This window comes from Lissotriton vulgaris, chromosome 5, assembly GCF_964263255.1.
Source record: "Lissotriton vulgaris chromosome 5, aLisVul1.2, whole genome shotgun sequence".
In the NCBI taxonomy this organism is placed as follows: domain Eukaryota; kingdom Metazoa; phylum Chordata; class Amphibia; order Caudata; family Salamandridae; genus Lissotriton; species Lissotriton vulgaris.
Genome location: NC_141693.1, coordinates 1,738,095,722 through 1,738,120,422, shown reverse-complemented (window position 1 = coordinate 1,738,120,422; position 24,701 = coordinate 1,738,095,722). Strand labels below are relative to the sequence as shown.

General features: G+C 46.4%; 1 protein-coding gene and 1 long non-coding RNA gene across 10 annotated transcripts in view; one reads left to right on the top strand and one right to left on the bottom strand.

Annotated features, from left to right (window-relative positions):
- Nucleotides 1-24,701, top strand: part of KAT7 (lysine acetyltransferase 7) — a 707,790-nt gene that overhangs the window by 59,188 nt on the left and 623,901 nt on the right. The gene's annotated exons all lie outside the window — the stretch shown is intronic.
- On the bottom strand, nt 12,870-13,741 carry LOC147717071 (uncharacterized). Its single transcript, XR_015295799.1, has 4 exons — nt 13,667-13,741; nt 13,432-13,494; nt 13,265-13,331; nt 12,870-12,978 (listed from the first exon to the last, which is right to left on the bottom strand). It is a non-coding gene; the product is annotated as an uncharacterized LOC147717071 (long non-coding RNA).

Genomic DNA, 24,701 nt, shown 5'->3' with positions numbered 1-24,701 from the left:
TCGTTGTTTGTGCCAAATAATTGAAGTGTGCAGCATTGCCGCCGATGTACTATGTGGGAGAGAGGATGCCGCAGATGAAATGTTCGTGGAAGGAGCAACTGCGCGCATCGATAAACCAAGCCTTTGCAATGTCAGTTGCACCCCAAACTTAAGGGAACTATACAGGAAACCTGAAAAGCTGATGCGCTCGGAGCAAGCAAAGTGGTGGGACCACTGATCCCTATCCAAGTATTTGGAGGTGGGTAGGGTCCCCCGTGGTTTGAGGATTATGCTTGCTCCGAGCTATGACAATCCGAATATGCTCTGTGATTGTGGGAAGTGTAATTTGGATTCCTCCAAAAGATTGATGAAAATTTTGATTGACTATGCAGAGATTGATAGACTTGACTTACAGACTCAAGTTGACCAACTAAATGTCACGATAAGGTCGATAGAGGGCACTGAATTGAATACAAAATTAGGGGAAGATATGACTATACGACTGAACAAAGATGAGGACATTGTAAAAAAGCTCAAAACATATACGTTTTAAAGCGATAAAAATGATTATGACCAGGGTCAGATATTTACGTTTGTGTGCAAGTATGATGCGGCCAAATCTAATTACAAGAGATGTGACTATCAAAAGGGAGAAGGCGCAAGGGCAGGCCCGAGTCAGTGGGTAATCATCAACAACCGCAGTCTCAATATCTGATCGGAGTTCATCCGTTGAAACTGAATCGGAGACAGAAGGCACCCCAAGACGGTTTAATGCACGGAAACATACACTGGTAGAAGAGGTGGGGTTTTTACAGGAGGTGAGACGTCAAACTTTACGTCCCAGAAACACAAATCAAAAGCTCAACAGAACAGGAGGAGAAACATCAAACGAAAAGAGAGACGGAGATGCAGGCGCCAGTCCAAAAACAACCAACCCCAACAACAGGGGTTGGAGGCGCAAATAAAAGAGCTAACACAAATGCATAATGCCAGCACCATTATTAATCTTTCTGAAATGGTTTTGGATAAGGTTGAGCAACAACTTCTGGCCTTGGGACTCTTTCTGCCCGAAACTAATTTCAATTACCCACAAACCAGAGCGGACATTTATAGTTTTATTAGGAAGTTAAAGCTGCAAAAGTACCATCATGCGAGAACCAAAAAACAGAAATATTGGCAGCTCCCAGTAATCGGCAACGCAATCTGTCCGCGTCGGATAAGAGCACTTTGCGCAAACTATATGCTTTAGAACAAGACTGTGGCCCAGATGAGCAGGTGTCCACCCAAAGAACGTTGGAAAATGAATCAATTGTGCCAATGCCACACCTAATACAGTATTTAAACCAAAATCCAAATGTGTTCCTTTGATGCCTAAAGACTCTGTAGTTGGGTAAGTGTGCCTTCAAGGGATTTACTTGAATATTCAATTGGATTATTTAACTATAACATTCAGGAGTAAAGTTAATTATAAACTCACTCATTATTTTCTTTTAGCTGCTTATTTTTACTGCAGAATCTCTTCAAAGAAGTGGAACAAAGTCACAAGCAACACAAAATATCATATAGATTTATATAGCAATGGTGAAAAATAGTGGAAAGAACAAACAAAAACGGGTGTATATAGAAAAGTATTCAATTTATATCTGAGAATTTCATCAAGGGTACTTATACAAAATACATGCAATGAAACCAGAAGGTAGTAATGTGATCCTTTAGACCTTCACTGTGACAATTGCAGACACTTTTTCTCTTGATACAAATCAAACACATCTCTGGGAAAGCAGTGTGTAAGTCGACGTTTCGGTCTCTACTTTTTCATTAATGAGGCCACCTTCAGAATTGACCCCTGAATATAAAGGTCGTATCACTAGTTTTGATATCTTCAGACGTTTAAAATCTGACGTAAATTAATCTTAATTATATCCAGTGCGCACGTATATACAGTGTGCAGCGCGTTTGTTGAAACTTAAAATGAGGACCGTGAAACCAGGCGATCAGTGACGGTGGCCTTTTCAGCGAAACAATTCAAGTTGTATTTAAGTCTTGTTCGAGCTTGGTCGATACATTTTAGCAGTCTTTAGCTTATTATTTCAGCGCAATATGCGAGCAGCAGCCCAGGGAGACGGTGCAACTACGTATGTAGAAGAAGTAAATCAAATGGTTCCTTTAATATCAGTTTTCTGTCCTCATTCAGGAACTTGGGGAGCATGAGTCTTGCATCAAAGAATCGAAAAGGATTTTTCAAGTGTCAGACATGCAGAGCCTGTAAATATGGAATTAATAAAACCTCATATTACACACCATTCAAGGACAGGCCTTGCACTATTGACAAGTGTCTTGCAAGTCTGAATATGCAATATATTTGCTGGAGTGCTCTTGTGGCCTGCAGTATGTGGGCAGCACTAAGCTGCAGGTTCACAAGAGAGTGACCTACGGACCATTACGAACTCAGACGAGTCCTATCCTGTTGCACAGCATTTTAGGGAAGTACATTTGAATGACTTGCAACATTTGAAAATACTTTGTTATTGACTGTGTTCCCTGCCCCAAGCGCGGTGGGAATAGGGAGGCAATTCTTAAGTGCTTGGAGATCAAATATATCTTGGAGTTGGACTGTAAAAGTCCAAATGGATTGAACACGACAGAGGATTTACGTACAAGTCTCTAATAATAATCTCTGTATATAGAAATTTGGATATTAAAATGATTGCATCAGTTTTTCATATCAGCATTTTTTAGCTGTATATAGTTAGGTTTTTATTACATTCCAGATTGGAAATCTGTAAGAACCTATTTAGGATTTAATCCTTTGTATTATTAGGTCTACTTTCCCACTATGTTGTTTCATATTGCGGCTACATATGATAACTGGGATTTCGGATCCTATGCTGACCATAAGTTTTACACATTTTGTTTTTCATATAGGTTCCATAGGTTGAGGGTTAATCGAAGGGACATCACTATAATGCACTTTATAGCACTAGGCACTTTATTAAATTTTTGATACAGCAGTTGTTCCCTGGCTCATATTAAAGTCCTATTTGATAGATAATTAATAGGATCCACAAAAATCAAGAGGGAACATATGAAGGTGATCATATGGGAGTAGGATTTATATAGTGTAAGGATAAGATGAAGGTAAGCATGGTAAACATCCAGTATGGAGTATGAGTAAGGCCAGACATAATGAAAAACATTGTCTGGTTCTCTTTAGTTCCAAGTTTGGGAATGTTCAGAAATGCGTACTATGTCATTTGATAGTTTGCACTATTTTAAAGGCGTCCTTTGCACCGATTAAATGCGAAATTTGCACAAAGTTTAAGGATCAGGCTGAAGTGGAGGCTTGTATGTATGTATTTATTTATATATACATTCAAACGGGTTACTGTCTACGACATAGGGGTGCCGTTTTATAGTAATATGATGTGAGAGATGTTTTGGGATGTAATAGAGTTTATCAACAAAGATTTGAGTTTTGAATGCTCTATTAACAATGCATTATGCCATGAGAATTAGAATCCGATCTCTGAATACCTACCTACAAATGTCGAAGTATTTAGCGTGTTGGATTTTGTGGAGAAATTTGAAAATTATGTATTAAGCTGTTTATTTTCTCTTTTCTATGTACATAACAGTATTTAAACTGTAATGATATAAATACATGTACAATGAAATTAATTGTATAGCTGGCATGAACACTGCCGTGGAAAAACAGACGGTTAGTCTGTCTTCTATTGTTTTGATGCACTATCACTTTAAATGATCAAGGCCTCCAGGGGCTGAAATGGTTCCTGGCGGAATGCACTGAATAAATATATTGCACGAGGAAAAACTGGTGTCCATTCCGTTTTCTGGATTCGGTATCTTCAATATATAATATCCACCTCTGCCCCCCCCCCCCCTAGGCCTCCCCTCCCCCCCCCACCCCCATATGTAATACTAAGCCTTCACAATTTGCTAACCTATCCACTCTGATCCAAGAGGGCCAGACACATTACTTCGGCCCTGAATGCGGCACACTAATCAATACTGGCCCTATGGGGTACGGATAGAGCCCAGACTACACTGTCTTGGATACGTCATATCTGCCATTTGCTGGGGATAGAGAGGCTCTCATCGACACTTTAGCCACAGGGGACACATTCCGGGAGACCTGACAACCGTTCAGAACACTTCTCTCCCTCAGGAATTCACTGAGACAGGTCTTGAAAGGGCTACATGTTGCAAACCTAGGATGAGAATATTAGCTGAACGGGCACCCAGGGCAGGGGGTGAAATGTAGTTCCATGTTATATGTTGCATACTAGCTGACGATTGTTGAATGTTGACGCCATACTGGCAGACAGGCTTTATTCATATGTTCCTTTTGCAACAATAAAAACCAATTTAAGCATCTGTATCAGACATTAATGATTCTTACTCTTTCAGGGTGGTCTCAGGGACATTTTTCACTGAGCCAATTTCGAACTACCATGTCCAGTGGCTTACAGTGCGGCCTACAATGCAGGAGACGAGATTGCCTGCCATGACCCACTCTGTGAATCGCAGGTTGTAGATGGGTAATCCACCAGTAGCTTTAGAGTTTGACCTGCTGCACTATGACCTGGCTGATTCCTGGTACTGCTATGTGTTTATTAGGAAATCTTCTGTTGGTTCATAGCTTGGGGAGTGGGTTTCCTGATCTGGGGAGAAGAATTGGTTGTTTGGTTTGTCCTGCTGTCTCTTCTGGTTCCCTGCGAGGCTTATCTCCGTAATCAAAAAGGCCCTCTTAAACCTACAAAAGTCACTACAGGGGAAGGGGGAGGGTTGTTCCCTAAGGTGCTTGGCTTGTGCCTTCTTAGCCATAACCAGTGGCCTCCGAGTTTCTTAGGATCTCAAAGCTCCCTTATTCTTTCCGTCCAATTGAAGGGTTCAGGACGGCTAGATGCCAATTGCAATATTTTCCACTTCTAAGGTGCTAGTGTATCTCACACTGCTTTTAACAGAGGTGTTCAGTGCCTCCGTAAGGCTGTTGTCCAACTAGGTGAACTCCACCTCTTCTTCCTCCTTCATGAAGGAGGAATTGCCCCTCTGCATCCTGAATTATCTGCCATAAGCAGAGGCAACAACTATGTGCAGGAACTACAGTCCGGTTTAGTTCTCTTGAGTAAATGAGTAGTGAGTTTACCAAAGGATCCGATCATTGATCTTAATAAGGGTCTCTTTGATCTAAATTTATTGCATAGGATGGGTCTGTGCAGAGTCCTTGGTAAATAATTAGCCTGTGGTGTACAGATTCTTTCACCCCCTTCCCCTTCCCAATTTAAAGATCCCAATAGTTAGGTGTCACGCTCCAAGCCGTGCAGGTTATCTGGCATAGCTTTGTGCAGTAATTGCTCATTGCGATCACCGAAAACGTTTCCTGCTTGTTGAATGTGGAGCGTAATCTTCTTTCAGATGTGCTGTGGTTCCACGCGAGCGTAGAGAAGGGCATAGAAACTAAGGCTGATGAAGGGTATTGATCTTGCTGCTGTAGCAAGGAAAAGGAGGAGGCACAGGAATTGGAAAAGCCATGTCAGGGATTGAAGGAACATGATTGGCTCGATCTGGTGTTTCTTTTACCGTTGTTCTTGGGAAATATAGTATGTGTTATGGTTTTCAGCTTCCGCTGGAGAAATGAAGGTAACCTGCATAATTCTCTTTATATATAATTGTCTGTCTTGGTTAATGTATTCCTTAATGGTAATTGCTGCATTTTAATATTCTTGGTTTTATTCTTTATGCATTATGATAACTTATTGACAATGCCATAAATAAACAATTTTCTAAGTGATGGCCAATGTTTTCTATTTTTGTGTTGTATACCTACTTGTAATGTATGGTGGTAAATATGTGAAACCCATGGGTTAATCCGACAGTCATACATTTTTTAAGACTAGTCAAAATTCAGATTTCAGCAAGCTACCATTGGTGTGGCTCACTCATGGTTTTCCTTAAGAAACTAATTGCTGTAATGGGGAAAAAATATTGTGACTATAAAGGAAAAAATTAAAATGGGTGACAACGTTTTTAGAAGTGAATTTTGCACTAAGGTCAGATCCTCAAATGTAGCATATCGTTAGTCCACCCTACATTTAAGAGTCACCATGCAATTCCCACCACAAAAACCACGCTGTTACTACAGTGATTTTGTTTTTCATTGTGTACTGACCATGCATCACTTAATCTTAAAAAATCTCGCACATAAAAATAGGCTATTGTTTTTAAATGCGCCCAAGCATCTGTGTTTAGGGTGAATATGAAGAATTTTATAATGCCAGGTGATTCACAGTGCATTTCGTAAGAAACCTTCTTAGAATAGGAAGTAACAAATATTGGAAATAAAGGGTAATTGCAGTGTCCTAGCATCCCACTTTTGTCTTGAGGAAAAATGATACCACACATGTTGGTTTGCCTATCATGTAGGACAGGAGAATATTAAAAACAACAATATTGAAAGAGTTTGAAAGGTGTTTTTCAAGCTATTTCCATGTGGGTAGCTATCGTATTTGGACAAGAGTACAGTCTGCACCCATGGAAATCTAACAACCCCATACATTTCTGAAAACTAGAGACTTGGAAAAGTCTAGGTGATGTGGCTGGCTAAACTGTAGCAGTGTGAAGTCAATGGCATCTTTACATTGAAAAAGTTTAGTGTGTCTTTGTTCCATGTGATGTGCTTAACCAAATGCGTGATAGCATTTTTATTAGGTCTTGTCTGCGAAAAGCGCACGAAAGCGCGCTCTCGCTGCGAGAACTATAGTAGTCGGCTCAACCGACAACGAGTGGAGATAAGAGCTGGCCACGCGCGCGGCATTGTCAATGGCAGAGACTAGAGCTGGTCACGCGCGCAGGATTGTTAACCGGATTTGGTCATGCGCGTGAGTCAGTCTGTATTTCAGACTGGGAGCAGCCGATGTGCACGCTCACGGCGACGGCGTCTCGTGCGCTCCCACCGCGCTTTCACTTTCGCCGCCGCCATGAAGATCCTGGAGGGATCGCTTATTGTTGCTAAATGGTCTGTAAATGTTTTTAATGCTCCCACTTTTTGTGTTCTACGACGATTGTTGGCATGGAAGTTATTTAATGTCAGCGCGAGTGTGCTTGAAAACAGCTGCGTCCGTGTCCTCGTTCCCGCCCCCCTCCGCTGTCCGTGTCCTCGTTCCCGCCCCTCTCCCGCTGTCCGTGTCCTCGTTCCCTTTGCATCCCGCCCCCTCCCGCTGTCTGTGTCCTCGTTCTCGCCCCCCTCCCGCTGGTCTGTGTCTTCGCTCCCTTTGCATCCCGCCCCCCGCTGTCTGTGTCCTCATTCCCTTTGCACACTGCCCCCCTCTTGCTGTCCATGTCTTTGTATCCCGCCCCCCCTCCCGCTATTGCTTCCCGCCCCCCTCCCGCTGTCCGTGTCTTTGTATCTCGCCCCCCTCCCGCTATTATGTGTCCGGGGTCGTTAACGCAGGTCTAGAGGACAATTCATTTTTTTTTCCTGTGTGAAGTTTCTGATTGAAGTATGTACAGATAAGGCCTAGAAATACAAGTTCTAGGCGACTTTGCTCATTTCTATACTGGCTGGGACAGTAACATTTCGGTGCTGCGGGTAGAAAACCTGTTGTGGTTTTAGTCCTGGAGTCAGGCACCTGGAGCAGAGAAGAGACGCCTCCCTGCATAACTTGGTCGATTCACAGAGCCTCGTGCGCCCGTGAGCTGCGCCTCAGACGCACACCCGCTGTGCAGGAGTAAACCCATGTGTAGTCTTCACACATGATCTATATCGAGAGCATTGTCATGTCAAATCAGGGCAGCACCAGGAGGGTAGCACAAACTGGTGGGTGTAGGTTAAAGTACTTTGCAGCAGTGACACCACACATCTTTTAAAGCTAAATGCACAGCAAGTACAACTACACACGCAGAAAGGGAGTCTCACATGTGCCTTACAAGAGTTTCACATTTAATCGTGGGAGTCTGTAACCACTGCCAATTCCTACAAGAAGTTCTGGAATCCTTTGCGAATACCAGCGAGATCGGAATCTTACTCCAGTGCAGAAGTAAATTTTCAGTAGTAAATCTTCAAACTGACAGGAACCACGGGGCTTGTAAACAGCAGACAGAAACTATTGGAAGAGGTGGAAAGATGCATGAACTTCACTAAAGAGCCGAGCGAGCCACTGAAAGCTCGAGCCAGGCTCAAGCCTGAAGCCTGGTGTGCTAGTTTTAGAAAACAACCATGCGCGCTCATCACAGTTCAGGTACTGCAGGAATCAGTTTGACTGGCGACCCCACCAGCTTATTATGTGTAAGAAACAAGGACCCCCTGAAAGAGTGAATACTGCAAGTCCTAGGTCAGGGATTAATAGCATGTGAAAAAACAACCACAGCGCTTGAGCTAGAAAATCTTAATCAATCAATCACGGCATTTATAAAGCGCGCTACTCACCCGGGAGGGTCTCAAGGCGCTGGGGGACAGGGGTAAGTTACTGCTCGAACAGCCAGGTCTTGAGCTGCTTCCTGAAGGAGAGATGGTCTTGGGTTTGCCAAAGGTGGGTGGGGAGGGAGTTCCAAGTCTTGGCTGCCAGGTAGGAGAAGGATCTTCCACCGGCGGTGGCTCTGCGGATGCGTGGTACGGTGGCGAGTGCGTGGCTGGTCGATCGTAGCTGGCGGGTGGGCATGTAGAAGGTCATGCGGTCGTTGAGGTACTTGGGGCCCAGGTCGTGGAGAGCCTTGTGTGCGTGGGTGAGGAGTCTGAACGTGATTCTCTTGCTGACGGGGAGCCAGTGCAGGTCTCTCAGGTGTGCAGTGATGTGGCTATGTCGGGGGATGTCCAGGATGAGTCGTGCGGAGGCGTTCTGGATGCGTTGGAGTCTTCTCTGGAGTTTGGCTGTGGTTCCGGCGTAGAGGGCGTTCCCGTAGTCCAGTCGGCTGGTGACGAGTGCCTGGGTGACGGTCTTCCTGGTTTCAGTGGGGATCCATCTGAAGATCTTGCGGAGCATGCGCAGGGTGTTGAAGCACGAGGAAGAGATGGCGTTGACTTGTCTGGTCATTGACAGGGAGGAGTCCAGGATGAAGCCCAGGTTGCGTGCGTGGTCCGTTGGTTTGGGCGTGGTGCCCAGGGCCGGGGGCCACCACGAGTCGTCCCAGGTGGAGTGTGATGATCCCAGGATTAAGACTTCCGTCTTGTCTGAGTTCAGTTTGAGGCGGCTGTTCCTCATCCAGTCGGCGATGTCTTTCATCCCTTCGTGTAGGTTGGCTCTCGCGGTGGTGGGGTCGTTGGTGAGGGAGAGGATCAGCTGGGTGTCGTCGGCGTAGGAGATGATGTTGAGGTTGTGTTGGCGTGCGATGGCTGCGAGGGGGCTCATGTAGACGTTGAAGAGGGTCGGGCTGAGAGAAGATCCTTGTGGTACGCCGCAGATGACTCCGGTGGCCTCAGATCTGAACGAAGGGAGGCGGACTCTCTGGGTTCTTCCGGTGAGGAACGAGATGATCCATTCCAGCGCTTTCTCTCGGATTCCGATGTTGCTGAGGCGCTTCACTAGGGTGCGGTGGCAGACCGTGTCGAACGCTGCGGAGAGGTCCAGGAGGATGAGAGCCGCTGTTTCCCCATTGTCGATCAGGGTTCTGATGTCGTCTGTGGCTGCGATCAGGGCGGTCTCGGTGCTGTGGTTGGCCCGAAATCCGGACTGCGAGGGGTCGAGGGATCCGTTTGTCTCGAGGAAGGTGGCAAGCTGTTTGTTGACGGTCTTCTCGATGACTATGGTTGGAAAAGGAAGGAGCGAGATGGGACAGTAGTTCTTGAGGTCGGTGGGGTCCGCCGTTGGTTTCTTCAGGAGGGCGGTCAGCTCGGCATGCTTCCAGCTCTCCGGGAAGGTGGCGGTGTGGAAGGAGGAGTTGATGGTGTCTCGGAGATGGGGTGCGATGATGGCGTCGGCTTGGTTGAAGACGTGGTGTGGGCACGGGTCGGTTGGTGATCCTGAGTGGATGGAGTTCATCGTGCGGGTGGTGTCTTCGGTGCTGATCGGGGTCCAGTTGCAGAGGGTGGTGGTGGCGGGTGTTGGTTCGGTGGTAGGGTGCATGGTCTGTGCGTCGAAGCTGCTGTGTATGTCGGCGATCTTGCGGTGGAAGAACGAGACGAGTGAGTCGCAGAGGTCTTGCGAGGGAGTGATGTCGTTGATTCCGGCGCTGGGGTTGGAGAACTCTTTGACGATGCTGAAGAGTTCCTTGCTGTCGTGGGCGTTATTGTCCAGTCGTTCTTTGAGTGCCGTCTTCTTGGTGGTGCGGATCAGCTGATGGTGTTTGCGGGTGGCATGCTTGAAGGCGGTCCTGTTGTCTGTGGTGTGGTCGAGCCGCCAGGCTCTCGAGGGTGCGGCAGTTCTTCTTGGATTCCTTGAGTTCGTCGGTAAACCAGGGGGTTTTCTTGCTGCCGGGTCTGCTGGGAGGGTTCTTTAGTGGTGCGAGGTCATCGGCGCAGGCGGTCAGCCACTTGGTGAGGTTGCTGGCTGCTTCGTTGGGGTCCGTTGTGCTGGTGGGAGTGTTCTGACTGAGGGAGGCGGTGAGCTGCTCGGCGGTGATCTTGCTCCAGCTGCGGCGGCGGACCCGTTGCGGATGGGGGTTGGTCGTAGTTCTGCTGAAGCTGAAGTGGACGCAGCTGTGGTCGGTCCAGTGGAGTCCGGTGGCGTGGCTGAAGGAGACGTGCTTGCTGGATGAGAAGACTGGGTCAAGCGTGTGGCCGGCGTAGTGGGTGGGGGTGTTCACCAGTTGCTTGAGTCTGAGGTTGTCCAGCAGGGCGGTGGTGTTTCTGTCATTGTTGTTCTCCAGGTGGAAGTTGAGGTCCCCTAGGAGGATGTAGTCGGCGGAGGGAAGGGCGTGCGGGCTGATGAAGTCTGCGATGTCTTCGCTGAACTGTGTGCGTGGTCCCGGTGGTCTGTAGATGAGGGGGGTCTTGGGGTCGGTGTGTATCTGGAAGTGCAGGTGCTCGGTGGCGGAAAAGGTTTCGTCGGAGTTAGTCGAGATACGGATGGTGTTCTTGTGTACGATGGCGATGCCTCCTCCCGTCTGGTTGACGCGTTCCTTCCGGGTGATCTTGTATCTGTCCGGGATGGCTGTGGCGATGTCGAGAGCTGAGGAGGCGTTCATCCAGGTTTCGGTGAGGAAGGCGACGTCCGGTGCTGTCGCGTCAAGCAGGTCCCAGAGTTCCACGGCGTGCCTGTGGACGGAGCGGGTGTTGAGCAGGATGCATTTCAGGTGGTTGCTGTTTGTGTTGGACTCGGCGGGGGCGGTGCAGTGAAACGGCAGGCTTTGCAGGCGAAGGGTCCGTTGGTGCGTCTTGGGGTGGCTCGGCAGCAGGCAGGGTTCCGGCCGCCATTGAGTGCGTTGAGAGTGGCGGCGTCGTAGGTCTGTCGTGTAGTCTTGCATCGGCGGTGGGGACCAGGGGTTCTGGCGCTGGGCGCGGTCCAGGCGCGGACGGGCTTGTCTTTGGCGCACAATCGGCGCGCCCGCTGCGAGTGCGTGAGGGCAGAATAAGTAGGGAGCCGGGTGGGCGGAGCAGCTGGTTGGCGGTAGCGGGGCGGCGAATGGGCTGGCGGGGCCGCAGGGAGGCAGCGGTGGGAAGAAGCTGGTGGGGGCGGGCGGCTCAGCGGCGGCTGGGTCGCCCGAGCACGAAGAACACAGGAAGCGGCAGCAGGCAGGAAGCGGCAGCAGGCAGGCAGGTAGGAGCAGCACAGGAGCGTGGGGGCGACCAGGCCTGAGCACAGGCACTGTAATGATAAGCTAAATAAATTTAAAGAAGAAGTAGTAGGTCTGTACTCAAAGTTTATTATTGACCTGATTAAAAAAAGATTAATTACAAAACATATAAAGTAAAATAACCATCAATTTAGACACTATCAAAGTATTCATAAATTCAACAATGCATCATTTATACACATTCAACAATAACATTTCACAATTTAAAAAGTGGCAAAACAGATAGTTCTCTTCGCGCGTTTCGGCAACCAGCGCCTTCTTCTGAAGTAGCCACGTATATCCTAAAATAGAAAAAAAGCAATAAAAGGAGACGATATTGAAAATATACAAAAATTATATTTACAAATATCTAAAAACTAGTGAGATCATTTACAATCTGGTACAGTTAACCTACAGCAGTATAATTACAACTTCTTTTTATGAAACATCAACGAGTTAAATAACTCAGTACCGCCCTAAATGAGGGCCTTCATTTCTTTGTGCATTTCAGTTTCGAACCTAGGATTAACATAAGTAGAATTTCCTGAATAGGTGAGCCACCAATAATTTCTGATTGTGAATGTAGAGCAAAAATGCCATTATTTTTAGGCAGAAGTGCTCTCATGTATTAAAAAGTACCAACAGCCTACTTACCTAAATTAAGGAAGTGGACAGCAACCTGATTTCATGAAGCCTCAGCGTAAAAACATAAAGATTGTCTATGGGGGAATGGATGATAAAGGTAAGTAATTACTCTTGTCTAAAGCGGTTTATTTAGTACACCATTTAAAGCTATGATACTTACATATTCTGGCTTGGATTTAGTCACAGAATAACTTCAAAAAACGAATTAATTTCTGAAAATGATTAGCGGATATAGCAGGATAAGCTGGAACGAAAAATTCATTTTAAATATGTAACCCCTTCTCTTTTAAGGTGAGAGTGAAAACACAAATTATTCTAATAAAATTCATTTCAGGGTACCTGGTCCTGGTATGAGACTGTCTTGTCTCGCTAATAGTTGGCTTGAGTGGTGGGTTTCTTGATTCGATAATGTTTCCCCTACATTTAAACAGATAATCCAATTCTATTTATACATGCCGCACAATTATTATCATTTAAATATTCAGAGTGGACATATTTCATCAAGTATATGTGTACCTTTTTATATTTATCAATGCAGAGAACCCACTCGATTCGTACTCGATTTCCAAATTGCCGAGATGAACGGCCTTTTTTGAAAAAGGCTTTTGATAGAAGGTAAATGACGGTCTAATAGAGTGAAATGATACGAACCGCCGTCAATAAACATTGTTTAAGCCGTTATTATTAGATGAGAACGCAAGTAAACTGATGTTACCTAAGTTAATATCGCCAACCAGCTTCCTGTTGCTGTATTGCTGAAACCATCTAATCTTAACAAACACACGAATTCTATAAATGAAATGCACATAGTACATTAAAATAAAATAAGATAAACTGAAGTCAGAGATCTAGTGGAGTCAATGATTTAATAGCGAGGTATTTCAGGAAAGAATACATATAGCTCTATAGGTACCTGATCTAAAAATATTTAAGGTCCTGTCTCGCTTCCCAGTCTTTTCAGTTGATTGCGTGTAAAGATTCTGCAAACAACAAGACAACAAACATATATTCGTGTGTCCTTACGCAGTTATATCTTAATCTACACTGTTTTTTTAGTTAAGGTGTAAGTTTAAAACGTACCTTAATATATATAGATACTGCATGAATTGCAGCAAAGGAGTCTTCTTGATATGAAGAACTTTCCTTCATTTGGTTACGCATAAGAAAAGGCCCAGCGAGGTTACATGTAAAAGAAAAGAAAAATGTTTTAACCGAAAAAAAGGGATATTGTCAAACTTGTCGCACCTCCAAAACGGCAATGTTTTTCAGAACTTAAAGACCGCCTAACGATCATAACGGCATTGTAAACACTCACCGAAGTAAACGTGAATCAGCGTTGATAGAGACTGGGTGCGAGACATAGGGTTCCTAGGCTTCCGGTAATAATGGCAACCGTCTGTCACGAATGCTCGTTATTTAAGCTCTGTAGCCCGGAAGCTAAAGGCACAAGTTAGTTTCAGGTGTGCTATTCCTGAATTTCGTTAAAGCACACACGCCCTTTCAATGTGCAGGCAAAAGCGCCGAAGGACTATGTATGTGCACCTACTAATGAGGTAAACAAAGGACTCAGTATGTTTACAAAACGAAGGAATTTCTGTCAGGAAATTCAAACGGGCAGTCTCTGCATACCTAAAATATATTCAAGCATAAACCCGAATCTGTATCACTGGATAAAGTAATCAAATGGAGCAACAACTATTTATTATATCACGATGTCCATATTAAATGGACTGTTTATAAAGTCAAGGACCAAGAAACGTTTAAAAGACACATAAATGTTTTTTCTCGAAATATTAGTTTTAACTTCTAATGATTACCTATTCCATAGTTGTAACTACACACAGTGCTAACATAGGGCATTTTCCCAGGGGATTTCGCTATTCAGGCCACGCCTAAAGGTATCAAAAACAAAAATTCAGTAGACTTCTCTCTTTCTTCTTATTGCAGCTCCACCTTTAGAGTCCGGTATCTGGATTTTTTCTAATACACGCCATCGGAAGTCCCCACCAGCTTAGCCTCCGCATGAGTGTGTCTGGCTCCAATGTAAGCCCCAAAAGAGCGTCGGCGCTTCACTCTTGTGGTTCATACTTGGCAGAGAGGTCTGACCTTTCAATGTGTTCAAGTGTAAAGGAAATGAGGTCTTAAACTTCACCACTATGCGGACATCTGTCGTGAGCAGTGTTGCTCTAAGCTGCTGACGAGGCAGGAGTTGGCTGGCGCAGGGTAAGAAACCTGGGATGTATTATTGAACTGAACGCTTTCTGTTTGTCTCTGACCCCCTGCTTGGCGGGCTTGAGAAAACTGAGGTTTCATTTAAAGTTAACAACCACACCAGTTTTTCCCTCAGTGGTGTGGGGTGGCCGGGGGCTGTTTTGTTCCCTTACTTACAATCCTTAAGGATGATAAGTATTAGTAAAGAGGTATGTAGACGAAATGTATGGCTAGGAACCCAAATACACTGAGACTAGGCAAGGGAGGAAGATTTATACAAGTCCTAGCCCCATTTGTACACCTGATCCTTATTCTGGAGCTACTGGTGCCCTGTCTGAGAAGTACCACATAAGCCACAATTGTTCACCCGTGCATAAAAGGAGACACCTCACGGATTCAAGGGTGCAATGAACACGTCGTACAGCTCCCCGCGCTTTTCGTCATCGGAGTGTTCCTCTGTGTGAGGGTAAGCAGGCGAAAGGGGCAGGATATGTGCTAGTTAGGGAATGTAGTATATGAAGGAGTGTGAGTAAGTTGCTGTCTCCTAGTTTGTCAACTGTTGCGTCAGTCAGTTTGCTGGATCTCACTACCTAAGATGGGATAAGGCTGCCCCTTTCGCTTGAGTACAGAAGGTAGGGCACCACCTACTACAATGAAATGAGCGGTGCATAAATGGGGCTAGTATTTATATACACTATGCGAGTGGAGGGTTCCCCGTTTATTTCTATCCTTAGATTCCTCTTTTTAATGTACACATGATTTCCATCCCCCACTCCAACCCCCCCCCTCCATCCATCCATCCCCCTACTCTATCCATCCATCCATCCATCCATCCATCCATCCATCCATCCATCCATCCATCCCCTCCACTCCATCCATCCATCCATCCCCCACTCCATCGCTATCATCTTTATACACCAATACAGACTTTGCTAAAAAATTTATGCAACACATTGTCATATACAATGCCAATAACTCAAACTTTAATGCTGCGAGACCTATTGCATTGCAAATGCTTTTTCAGAGAAGTGTCTGCTGGTAGAGGGTAGGACATTTTGCCAGACGTTCAAGATGTTTTCATCGCATAAATGTGAGGAAATTGAGTTTAGTTTTCTCCCCTACTTTTATGTTTGCAGCGCATTATGGGTAATAGAAGTGGTGGGATTCATGCAAGGTACATCAACCTGAATTTCCATGGGTCTCTACTCTTTCGAAACGCCTTTGGTTGACAGATCTCCATTCTATGCATTATTACTCTTTCTGTCTATGCAATAGGCATCTTCTTTCTACACCATTTTGTATTTCTCTCAAAACCTTGTCAGATTCTGAAACCCACAGAATACACACATGTTGCTTCAGTGGGTACCATAATCCTCCCAAGTAATTGTACCAACTGTTACACTGGGCCATCAGATATGGCCATTATAGTAGCTCAGTTGGCTAATAAAGCTCTTGTGGAAATCTCATATCTTGAAGGTGAAATTTCTATATAGCAAACAGAACTTTTCAACTTGCTATAGTTGAAACTGTTAACTATCCTTTTACGTTTGTAGGTATGTGTTACTTGGGGGGAGGGCGGCGTCAGCTGCCATGTTGTGAGGAGTGTCGTGCCAGAGCTCCTCTGTAGCCCTGGGAACTTCTGCCTCATTGTAGAGTTAGGGCAACGTTTCCATGGCCTGAGGAGAGCGAGCTGGATGCGGGGTGCAGCGTACCTCCACTGACGCTTGGTAAATATCTGTGCACCTCTTCCCCCGGCACCCGTGTCTTTAGACCCTTGGCCAATATGGCTGCTGTGAGCGGCACAACTACTACGTTTGGCTCAGGGGCCGTCTGATCAGTGGAATGTGGTCCTGCCATCTGCAGGGACTCTGCGAGGGGTGATTCACATCATCCCATCCCCCTTGTTCTACGGAGTGCCCCTAGCTGCAGATGTTAATCCTCCACTTGATCTGAGGGCCGCCTGAGGGAGCACAGGCCCGCCGTCCACGGATGTCCCGTGTGGAGCAACTCGCCCTACCCCTCCTGTCACATTGAGTGCCCCTGGTCGCAACAGGCACCGAAGAGGAGTGGGGACCTGCGGAGGAACTCTGGGGTGACCTGCAATCCACGGCGTGGGGGCCCTAACCAGAGTATTGAATGCTATATATGTCTGTGCCTCCTGTTCCTCGCCTGCTCTAGAACTCCTCCCAGTCAGGGACAACTCTGGAGCCTGCCTCACTGCTGCAGAGCAGTTGCTGCGAGGTAATTCCCCTTCCCTGGTGAGGCAGTGGAGACCTTGCCTTATGACTTACTGTCATGGAGATAGGCTTTGCCTTCAGACTGTGTTAAGTTAGCATGAGCTTATTAGAAGTTTAAACGCTATCTTACCTTTCTGCTGCTTCTTCACACGGCACATATTGTTATTAAAGCTTTTAGGCTAGTTGAATATTTTGCTTCACACAAGAATAATATGTTTGACTATAATATCAGCTTTGCTTGGTAAGCTATGTCTGAACAGTGAGTGCCGAGGCCTTCAAGGTTATTTCAACACAGTGGTTGTTATTTGGTTTGATCAGCGCACGGTCTAGACCTAACGCATATGCAGCTGTAGCCAACTCTGGCTTTTGGCGCGTTTAATAATGCACTGCGCAGAGCATGCACACACACACTTGATGAATATTCGCATGCAGAGAGTTGGTGTAGAAGATGATGTGACCCCTTTCTACTAAAACCAGAGGTATGGGGTCACCCTGCTAAAACTTAAAGACGCCTTCTTTGGATAAAATATAATATACTAGCAAGGGCGGTTAAGACCTAGGTGTAATGTAGTCTTCTTCCCTATAGCTGTCGTGATTACAAGCAGCGCAAGAACACGCATGCGCCACTAACCTTAATCCAAAGACCAGCAGGGACGATAAGAAGATAGTCCTCAAAGCCTCTCTCCGTAATACCTCAACACTGGGTGCTCCACCACTGTTTAAGGGAATCAGGAAAGAGGCCGCGAGGTGAATGGGCAGGGAACGTCTAGGGTGCTTCGAATGCCTCAGATACACACTACCATAGTAGACACAGGGGTCGATAGTACTGTGAGAGGATACAAAAGAAAGACAACAAGCTCTTAGTAACAACACGGTGGTTGTCCTTCCCGCCTTCCCCTTGATAGGTAAACCTACCGAGATCTATTCTTCTTCTCTCAGTATAGATCTCCTGATAATCTGCACCACGTAGAACTGCTACAAAAGTACAAGAAGTTACGTCACTTCTTAACAAAATCATTCACCTCGAATAAGTACTGACTGGTAGCGGATTTCCAATTAGACGTTTTAACAGCACGTCTTATCTTCACCACACTACTTCGTGTGGACAAAGAGTTAAACAAAAGAGCAAACTTCCTTTTTTCCCCTGCGTCGGGAGGGCACAGGGTAAACAGAATTCTCCCAGCACGCAGGGTTTTCAAAGGGTGAGGCGGCAATACGGGGACGACAATGATACTGTGTTAACAAAAAAAAGAAATGATGACTGCAATCCCGCTCTCCCCGTAATACTTGCTGTGAGAAGATCACGGCTTGTGCAGAGTTACGCGGACAGGAATCCGTCGGGCTTGTACTTCCAGCGAGGCTCGTGTGAAACTCTGACCGCGCTGGCTCTTGGTCGGCGGGGGTTTCTTCTCCTCTGAGTCTGACCTCGCTGGCTCTTGGTCGGCGAGGATCTCTTCTCCACGGAGTCTGACCTCGCTGGCTCTTGGTCGGCGAGGGTCTCTCCAAGACGTTTGGTCACGCTGGTTCCGCTCTGGATACGTGACACACGAAAAACGCCGATCTCTCCACACACTCTGACGGCTCTTGGAAACAGGCATTCACACGAAGGAAAACAGAACAGGCTCTGGAACATGATTGACAAGCACCGGTCCTGTGATAGGGAAGTACCTATATAGTGTCCGCCCACTTCCCTGGTTCCTGGCGCCGCTTTGCATTCTGGGACCTGTAGTTTCTCCATTTGGGAATCATGACAAAAACGCACTTTTTCCTTTTTGTGCAATGTTGGGTGATCGCTACAGTACCCCCTCTCGAGGACCGCCGTCCCGGCGGACGACCCGGTTTCCCAGGGTAGGTATCATGAAACAGTGCCAATAAGTCAGGACAATGTAGATTGGCAACCGGTTCCCAGGTACGGTCCTCAGGGCCAAAACCTTTCCAGTCCACCAGGTATTGGATTCTTCCTCGCACCATCCGAGAGTCCAGGATAGCTGCAACTTCGTACTCCTCCTGACCTTCTACCTCCAGAGGTGGAGGGCGGACCGGCACCCGAACCTCAGGCAGACAAGGGCGAAGAAGCGATACATGAAACACAGGATGTATGGACCATGACAGAGGAAGAGAAAGCTTCATGGCCACAGGGTTTATCACTTCACAGATACCGTAGGGACCTATGAACTTCGGCTTCAATTTACTGATCCCTTTCAATTTCAGGTTCCGTGTAGATAGCCACACTTTATCCCCAACCTTATACTCAGGTTCCAAGGAACGATGAGTGTCTGCAAAACGCTTTTGGGCCTTTTGAGCATTCTCCAAGCAGTGTCTAGCATCAATCAAAACAGCCCGGAGATGAGCGTGATGTTCCTGAACAGTAGGAACCAAGGATGTGGCCGGCCACTCGAAGGGAAGCATGTTAGGATTTAAACCATACAAACAAAAGAACGGGGAACATCCTAAGGTAGAGTGTACCGCATTGTTGTAGGCGAACTCCGCCAACCACAAAAGGGTGGTCCAGTCCGTTGTGCTTTGCAAGGTAAAACAACGAAGGTATTGCTCAAGGGTTTGGTTGAGCCTTTCCGTTTTTCCATCCGTTTGCGGATGGAAACTAGAGGAGAGGCGTGCATCAATTTGGAGCAATGTACATAAGGCTTTCCAGAAATGGGAAGTGAATTGCGTTCCACGATCCGTGATCAACACACTCGGCAAGCCATGCAGCCGCACGACCTGTTGCAGGAACACCTTGGCCAATACCAATGAAGAGGGTAGACCTGGCAAGGATATAAAATGACCCATTTTCGTGAGGTGGTCAACTATCACCAATATAACAGTTTGGCCTTCACACGGGGGCATTTCCACAATGAAATCCATAGACACAGTATGCCAGGGTTTAGGGGGTATCGGCAACGGTTGTAAGAGACCTGAAGGTTTCGCATGACTAGACTTTCCTTGAGCGCAAACAGCACAGTTCTTGACGTATTCTTTCACGTCGGCTCTAAGACTAGGCCACCAAAATGATCGTTCCACTGTAGCAATGGTTTTATGTATACCCATGTGTCCGCCAAGTACTGAATCGTGAGCCCATTGTAACACTTGTAATTGTAACCCATCTTGGGGGATGTACAATGCATGATAATGGTATGCAAGTTGGTCTTTTTCACAGCGATGTGTTGGATCTTTTTGTATCCAGGAGGCAACATCAAGAACAGAAAGAGCAACTTTACAATCCTCCAGAAAATCCTTGGAGGTAATCAAGGCTATACTGTCGTCTTGAATGTGTGTCTCTTTAAGGATGGACGGTGGGTCTGAGGGGGCAACCGTCTCTTCTTCTCCAAGCCGCGAGAGGGCATCAGCCTTCCCATTTCTCGTACCAGGTCTGAACTTGATCACGAAATCGAAATCGGAAAAGAAGAGAGTCCACCTCAGCTGGCGAGGGGTCAGTGCTTTAGCCGTCTTTAAAAACAACAAGTTATGGTGATCTGTAATGATCTCCACTGTATGCAAGGCCCCCAGAAGATAGTGCCTCCACTCTTCACATGCTCTCTTAATGGCAAGAAGTTCTTTGTCTGTAATAGTGTAGTTAACTTCACAGGGAGAGAGCTTTTTCGAGTAATATGCCACGGGGTGCAGCTGTCCTGTAGAAGGATGTCTTTGAGACAACACTCCCCCAAGAGCGTACTGTGAAGCGTCGGTCTCAAGAATGAACGGCAGATGGGGATCTGGGTGTCGTAGGACAGGAGCTTGTGTGAATTTCTGTTTAAGCATCCGAAAGGCGCTTTCTGCTTCCTCTCCCCATATGAATGGAGCATTCTTTCTCAAGAGCGCCGTGATAGGTTGTATGGTCTTTGAGAAATCCTGAACAAATCTCCTATAATAGTTGGCAAAGCCAAGGAAACTTTGCACGGATTTCACGTTTCTAGGCGTCTTCCATGACAAAATGGCTTCCACCTTTTTCATGTCCATCCTGAATCCTTGCGCGTCAATGACATACCCTAGAAATGCCACTTCTTGTACATGAAAGAGACATTTCTCCAACTTCGCATACAGAGAATTCTGTTGCAAGCGGTCCAATACGGCCTTCACATGGGAGATGTGTTCAGGATAAGTAACAGAATACACCAGAATATCGTCAATGTACACTATACAAAAAGACTCTAAGCACCCCCTTAAAACCTCATCCATAAAGTACTGGAATGCTGCGGGGGCGTTGCAAAGCCCGAAAGGCATCACCCAATATTCATAGAGTCCAAATTTGGTTCTGAACGCGGTTTTCCACTCATCCCCCTGTTTCACCCGTACTAGATGGTATGCTCCTCGAAGATCAAGTTTGGTGAAGTATCTAGCGCCTTTTAATTGGTCCATTAAGACCGGAATCAAGGGGAGAGGGTATCTGTTCTTGATTGTCACTTTATTTATGGCTCTGTAGTCAATGCAGGGTCTCAATTCATCACAGTCCTTCTTCGGAATAAAGAACATGGGGGATGAGGCGGGAGAGGTGGAATGTCTTATAAAGCCTGTAGCCAGGTTGTCCTCAATGTAGGTCTTAAGATACTGTGTCTCTTTCTCCGTTAAAGCATACACTCTACTACAGGGAATATCTGCTCCAGGAACAAGGTCCACGCGGCAGTCGTATGCCCGGTGAGGGGGTAATTGGGTGGCTTTTTGTTTGTCAAACAGAGCACTATACTCTATGTACTCTTCTGGCAATGTCGTGGCACAACAGAACAGGTCGACCGTACAGGAATTTGCTAAGTATGTAGCAGGTGATGGGCCGGGTGTGTAACTATAGATTGCCTGGCTTCTACAATGCTCTCTGCAGTACTCAGATGTCATGCTGACTGTTCTTGAGGACCAGCTCACCACAGGATCGTGTAATGTGAGCCAGGGCATTCCCAGTATCAAACGGAATTGTGGTGCGTCTATGAGATCGAATTGAATATTTTCGCTGTGCTCCTTTCCAAAATCCATCCGTAGAGGAAGGGTATGAGACGCAACAGGTCCTGAAGAAAGAACCGTCCCGTCCACTGCCTTGACGGTCTCAGGTTTTTGTTTCTTTTCACATGGTATGCCCATGCGAAGGGCATATTCTCGATCAATATAATTGCCAGTTGCTCCCGAGTCAAGCAGAGCATCTACTAGGAAGGAATCCTGCATCGAAATCCATAAGGAAACGCTGACATTCATATGGGCAACAGCGGGATGAAGAGTATTCGCTACAAACGGGGAGACCATGGGAGAAGGGTGTCTCGAATCAGAGGCCTCTGACGGATCCGAGACCTTTAGTTTTCCGTCGGTTCTTCCGTTCTTGAAGTGGCCTGTACACGGGAAGGAGGATTTTTCCCAGTTACATAAGATTTTGCTCGACATTCATTTACGAAGTGTCCACTTTTTCCGCAGTATAGACACAGTTTGAGTTTTCTTCGCCTGTCCTTCTCTTCTTTGGTGAGTGGACCACGGATTCCCCCGATCTGCATAGGTTCGGGACTATCTGCCACTTTGGCCTTTTCTTCACCCCCTTGTCGACTTCTGGCCAAGGGGTACGAGAACCTGTAGTCACCTCTTCCTTGATCCCCCTTTCGTTCCAACAATCGATGATCAAGCTGGACCGTCAGATCAATGAGTTCCTCGCAAGTGGACGGTAATTGCACCACCTGTGCCAATACGTCTTTCAGTTCACTCCTCAATCCCTGGTAAAACAAGGATATCCTTTTCTGAACTGGCCAATCCGTTTCCACTATAAGACGATTAAACGTGGTAATATAAGACAAGAGGTCTTGGGAGCCTTGTCGTAAAGTCATTAATTCCCTGTCCAAGGACATCATGTGTGACTTTCTGTCAAACAACTTCCGAAGTTCTAGACAAAAATCAGAGAAATTCTGTAGTACAGGATCATCTCGCTCCAGCAAAGGGATTGTCCAACTGGAGGCATTCCCTCCCATGTACGACATCAGGAATGCAGTTTTGGATGAATCATCCTGAAACACCATGGGTTTACATAGAAAATGGAGACGGCATTGGTTCAAAAATGTTTCGAATTTTCTGGGGTCTCCATAAAATCTTTCAGGCGGGGCTAGAGGTATCCCTTGATTTTGAATAATGTGTACGGTAGGAGTAGTCTCATTAGAGGTGTAAGGCGCGGCAAAGGAACCTCCGGACGGGAAGGAGGCCGGTGGGGGCAAGGTAGCGGGTCTCAACAACGGTTTAGGAACGGTTTCCCTTTGTGCAAGATCGGACATGTCTTTACGCAAATCCGACACTTCTTTGTACAGAGCTTGGTTTTCTGCTCGAGAGGTCTGGACTTCTTGCTGCAAGTTCGAGAAACTTTCCAGTAAGGAAGTAAGGACCGCGTTGGTATCCATCGTCCAGGCCGGACAGTATTCTTAGGCTTGTCAATCTGTCGTGATTACAAGCAGCGCAAGAACACGCATGCGCCACTAACCTTAATCCAAAGACCAGCAGGGACGATAAGAAGATAGTCCTCAAAGCCTCTCTCCGTAATACCTCAACACTGGGTGCTCCACCACTGTTTAAGGGAATCAGGAAAGAGGCCGCGAGGTGAATGGGCAGGGAACGTCTAGGGTGCTTCGAATGCCTCAGATACACACTACCATAGTAGACACAGGGGTCGATAGTACTGTGAGAGGATACAAAAGAAAGACAACAAGCTCTTAGTAACAACACGGTGGTTGTCCTTCCCGCCTTCCCCTTGATAGGTAAACCTACCGAGATCTATTCTTCTTCTCTCAGTATAGATCTCCTGATAATCTGCACCACGTAGAACTGCTACAAAAGTACAAGAAGTTACGTCACTTCTTAACAAAATCATTCACCTCGAATAAGTACTGACTGGTAGCGGATTTCCAATTAGACGTTTTAACAGCACGTCTTATCTTCACCACACTACTTCGTGTGGACAAAGAGTTAAACAAAAGAGCAAACTTCCTTTTTTCCCCTGCGTCGGGAGGGCACAGGGTAAACAGAATTCTCCCAGCACGCAGGGTTTTCAAAGGGTGAGGCGGCAATACGGGGACGACAATGATACTGTGTTAACAAAAAAAAGAAATGATGACTGCAATCCCGCTCTCCCCGTAATACTTGCTGTGAGAAGATCACGGCTTGTGCAGAGTTACGCGGACAGGAATCCGTCGGGCTTGTACTTCCAGCGAGGCTCGTGTGAAACTCTGACCGCGCTGGCTCTTGGTCGGCGGGGGTTTCTTCTCCTCTGAGTCTGACCTCGCTGGCTCTTGGTCGGCGAGGATCTCTTCTCCACGGAGTCTGACCTCGCTGGCTCTTGGTCGGCGAGGGTCTCTCCAAGACGTTTGGTCACGCTGGTTCCGCTCTGGATACGTGACACACGAAAAACGCCGATCTCTCCACACACTCTGACGGCTCTTGGAAACAGGCATTCACACGAAGGAAAACAGAACAGGCTCTGGAACATGATTGACAAGCACCGGTCCTGTGATAGGGAAGTACCTATATAGTGTCCGCCCACTTCCCTGGTTCCTGGCGCCGCTTTGCATTCTGGGACCTGTAGTTTCTCCATTTGGGAATCATGACAAAAACGCACTTTTTCCTTTTTGTGCAATGTTGGGTGATCGCTACAATAGCATTTTACCATGCTTTCTCCCTTTGTATTTTATGGAATAGTAACTATGCTGATAACCTTGTTGCTTATAATATGAATGCTTGTATTAGCTAAGATACTGCACCTGAGAACACGCATTAGAAATAAATATTTCAAACTTGCACGTGTCTTCATTTACTCCTCGTTCTGGACTGGTATGTTAGTATAACGAAAGTGTTCATGTGTTCCACGTGACCTGAGGTGTTCTAAGTTCATGTTCTGGGTTGTCTAATCATTGGGGGTTATCCAGTATTATGGGTGTCTTTCATAGATTCACATGC